Below are 5,088 nucleotides of genomic sequence, written 5' to 3' on the forward strand. Positions count from 1 at the left end.
AAGGTCCAGACCCGAAACATCAGCTTTCCTGCTCCTCTGATGCTGCTTGGCCTGCTGTGTTCATCCAGCTGTACACCTTGTTACCTTTATGAATGGTGTCTTCTTTGGGTTAACTTTTAGTCTGAGGGTGGTGAGGAAGGTTAACAGTTCCTTTAACACTGCCAAATGTTCTGTCCTTGTCAATCTGCAGGAGGAGATCGACCATGTACTGTAACAAACAGTCCCGTCAGGAAAACACCTTTAGTCCTTGAGAAAGCCTCTGATGAAATATTGATGAAGAATTGAAAAAACCCTGTGTCCGTTGCTCGCCGTGAAATGTGAAGGAGATTTATATTAGCAGTGTCAGTGGAGTGGGATGGACCAAAATCCATTATTAATGTCCAGTTTGGTGAAAAATTTTCACCCATGGGTCCTACCTCATCATTGTTTCAGGGAAAGTCATTACCGTCAGTGCCATGATTTGGAGTGGTTTCGTTTAGTTCTCTGCAATTGACATGGAGCCTCCAATAGCTGTCCAGTTTCCTAACTGATCCTATGGCAAGTTATTGGTAGATGCTACAGGAAGTAGGATTCCTTGCTTTAACAAGCTACGAATGACATTGGCCACCTCCCTCTGTCTGCCTGGGGAAAATGTATTATCTTGGTGGCTTTGGGTTCAGCCCATCGATCGCGAACTCATCCTCTATATGACTGAAGTCCTGTTTGTGACTGACGAACACACTGTTGCATTCCTTGAGAATTACCTGTGTTGCTGCGTCTCAGTCATTTCAGTGCGTCTAATCCACAATACCCCAACAAAACAAATTCTGTGTACGTATCTGTAGTAATCTCCACTGGGACATCATTGAGCCAGAACATTTGCCAAATATTACAACTGGCCGGGTCAAAAGAGAAATTACTTCCTCAATAGGTCGAAAGTGTCCTCCCTGTCAGTATGACGATTAGCCAACAGTGCTGGGTGATGGTAGACTGTTCCCTGGTTTAAAATTCTATGGGTTCTATCCCCACTCCCTTCTGTAGGTGTCCAGTGAATCTGCTGAGAAGAATTTTCTTATGTGTACCACAGGTATTGTCAAAACCTGGCGATCTGTTAAAGTGTCATTGTTCTTTGTGGTTGTTGTCGTAGGATCAAAATTTTCACAGGCTTTCCTCACTGCCTCTGTAGCATACAAGACAAGCATTCAAGTCCAATTGGCCCTGTTTTGTAGTGTCAGCGCAGTCCTATTTAAATTACCAAAGGCTCCCATGAGCTGTGTCCATAGGCGTCTGGCAATATAGTTGGATATCCCTTTTGGTACCTACACTTCTGCACAGTCTCCCTTATGATATTCTACAGTGGCTCAGGTTGACGTTCTCATGGCTTCTCACATTCTGAGGATTGGGCAAGGCAGAATAGATCAGTGGGTTCAGGCACATTGAAATTTATCTTACATCCTCAACATCTTGAGCCTGTTGAGAACTCTTTGTTGTTAGGTGTTGTCTAAAAACATATGGGAGTCAGCTCTGGACTCAAATACCAGGATTTCTTTTGCTATCTTCACCCATTGTGCCACCATAAACAGTTTGTACATGTAGTTGGATTATTGCCCTGGCTATCCTGCCGGGTTGCAATCGGTGGGTTTATCAAGCAAGGCAAGATTGAGGATGCTGAAGGATCCAGCCCATCTGGGAAGGGAGGATGGGATCCCCAATCTTTGCCACTCTCGGTATATCTATGGGCTTGTTCTTCCATTTCCTCCCAGTCTATTCCACATTTGCATTCCCTGTCTGTGTTCCTCAGTTGCTCTGACTCTTACTTCCTGCTTCCTGCTTCACTTCTTCCAGCTCCTTACTTAGCTTCACCTTCTCCCATTCTGTACCTCTCAGTCGCTCCATGCAGATGGCTATTCTCGCAAAGGTTGAAAGTGCACTTTTGTCTTTTCTCTCTCCCTTCTGACATTTTATTCAACTTTCTCCCTCTCCCCCTCCCCCTCCCCCTCCCTTCCTCTCCCCCATACTAACTTTTGTTAAATTTCCTCTTCTGTGGGTCCTGGACCCTGTACTAACTCTGGCAGTTTGTCCTCCCCCAGGTTACAAGCATTTGGTTTATGGGTCAGTCACTGGTCAGAAACCCTCTTTCACCCATCTTGTATCCTGGCCATCAAATAAGGCAGCTGTCCTCTTACTTCAGTCTCAGGCTGGATGTCAGAGAATTCAAGGCTGGTGGTGTTCAACTTCGCAAACACTTCTAATCGAAGGCCAGGTGGGTAAGTCAATGTTATTCATGCTTTGGACACTTTGACCATTTAATGTAGTGAAATGTGCTCTTGTTGGTGAGGCGGACAAAGGGACACAGAATTTGGTTACAGTTCAACTTAACTTTATTAACAAATTATTCCTTTTAAAGCACTATAGAGTCAGAGTCATGGAGACCTACAGCACAGAAACAGACCATTTGGCCCAACTCCTCCATGCCAACCAGATATCCTTAATTAATCTCGTCCCATTTGCCAGCATTTGGCCTATATCCCTCTAAACCCTTCGTATTCACGTACCCATCCAGATGTCTTTTAAATGTTATTTGTACCAGGTGCCACCACTTCCTCTGGCAGCTCATTCCATATATGCTCCACCCTCTGTGTGGAAAAAGTTGCCCCTCAGGTCACTTTAACATCTGTCCCCTCTCACCTTAAACTTATGCCCTCTACTCTTGGGCTCCCCTACCCTGGGAAAAAGACCTTTGCTATTTACCTTATCCATGCCACTCATGGTTTTGACGATGACGACAACAACAACATCTGAGGAAGAGATAGTAGGAACTGCAGATGCTGGAGAATCTGAGATAACAACGTGTCGAGCTGGATGAACACAGCAGGCCAAGCAGCATCAGAGGAGCAGGAAGGCTGATGTTTCGGGCCTAGACTCTTCTTCAGAAAATGATCAGAAAATGATTCAGAAAACGTCAGCCTTCCTGCTCCTCTGATGCTGCTTGGCCTGCTATGTTCTTCCAGCTCTACACCTTGTTATCTCAACATCTGAGGAAGGGTCACTGGACCAAAAATGTTAACTCTCAGATGCTGCCAGACCTGCCAAGCTTTTCCAGCAACCTTGCCTTTTGGTTCATAATTTTATAAACCTCTGTAAGGTCACCCCTTAGCTTCCAATACGGCAGGGAAAATAACCCCAGCCCATTCAGCCTCTCCCTCTAACCTCCAACCCTGTCAACATTCTTTTAAATCTTTTCTGAACCCTTTCTGAACTGTGAGTATTTCCAAAATTCCTACAATACTAATGTATAATCTAGATCTGTCTGTCCGAGAAAGAAATAATATTACTCACAATGATCCATATGTTGGAAATCGACCATTGGAACCTCCTGAGAATCTGTTAAGATACTGAGGCCGAGTTTCTAATAATGACTAAGTACCAATTATAGCAGTAAGAGACAATTATTCAATTAATAAAAATCCTTACTCTAACATAGGGTGATAATCATTCAGAGGTGTTTATATATAAAGACAAACAGGGCCACACTTTGTTTCTTTGCTAGCTGAGTACTGCAGACTCCCAAAGATATGAACTGTGTGCACATTTATACAAGTGGGATCATTTCCAAAAACAGGTTGGAGAATGTTATATTTCAATGATTGTTCACCTAAAGTTGTAAAAGTCATTGCCCTGAGTTAAATATATCTTTATGTTTAACAAGTTTCCTATAATTTGATATTCAGAGTGTCCTGTTTGCCTTAATTGGTTAAATTTTGCAGATTGAAAATTGGATATGGTAATGCTTACATATTGCTGGCACTTTCGCATGGTTGTTATCACTTCAGTCATGGATTTCAAAGGGGTCTTGTGGAACAGTGGTAGTGTCCTTACCTCTAAGTCAGGAGACCTGGTTTAAGTGCCAACTGCTTGAGAAATGCGGCATAACATTGAACAGGTTGATTACAAAATATCAAAATCAACAAACAGACCAGAAAATGGCATGTGATGAAATGGTTGACACTTGCCTAGATGGGTGCAGTTCCATTATTACTCAAAAAGCCCATGACACAGCACATTGCTTGATTGGGAACCTACCTATCAACCTCATTCTTTGGTACCCAGGTGCAAAGTGGACATAGTGTGTACAATATACAGGATGCATTGTAGCAACTCGCCAAAGTTTTATCAATAGTACCTATCAAACCTACAATCTCCACTACTTAGAAGATCAAGTGCAACAAATACGTGGGGAATATCACTTCCTCTAAGACAAACATCCTGACTTGGAAATGTATCTATGTTCCTTCATTGGCATGGCATTAGAATTGTAAAATTCTATCTCAAACAGGTGATGTTGAAATATTTTCTGCAGCTTCTTCTCGAGGGCAATTATGGATGGACAAGGTATGGACTGAATCCCTTCTGCCACAGTTTTAAAGATAAATCATGTTTGCTTAACCGTTCTGAGGAAAGGTCACCGGACCTGAAATGTTAACTCTGTTCTTTTCCTTCACAGATGCTGCCAGACCTGCTGAGCTTTTCCAGCAACTTTGTTTTTCTTCTGAGACACTACACTGTCTGTAGCACTTCTAATAATGCCAATTGCCTGATAATTCTAATAAAAGATTGCTGCTAACTTTAGTAGCTTCTTTGAATGAATTAGATGCTGCTGATTTCATCAATTCTTCCTGCTTTAACCATGGCTTCAATAATTGATCACCCACACTTATTGCAATGTCAATCATCTCCTTTATGTTCTTTTTCTGTTAAACCCTGTATGCTTTAGCTTCTAAATTGCTTTTATCAGTTTCATTCTGGCTTTGAGACTTTCCTCTGTGTTGTAGTGAGGTTTATTTTACCTTTTTATTCATTCGTGGGATGAAGATGTCACTAGCTAGACCAGCATTTTATTGCCCATCCGTAATCACCCAATGTAGTAGGTTACAGTCAAACACAATGCTATGGGTCTGGAGTCCCATATAGGCCAGACCATGTAAGCACAGCAGCTTCCTCCTCTAGAGGGGATTAGTGAATCAAATGGATTTTTCCAACAATTGACAATGGATTCACGATCATCATTAGACTCTTAATTCCATATTTTTATATTGATTTCAAATTCCA

Source organism: Rhincodon typus, chromosome 7 (genome assembly GCF_021869965.1).
Source record: "Rhincodon typus isolate 14 chromosome 7, sRhiTyp1.1, whole genome shotgun sequence".
Lineage (NCBI taxonomy): Eukaryota > Metazoa > Chordata > Chondrichthyes > Orectolobiformes > Rhincodontidae > Rhincodon > Rhincodon typus.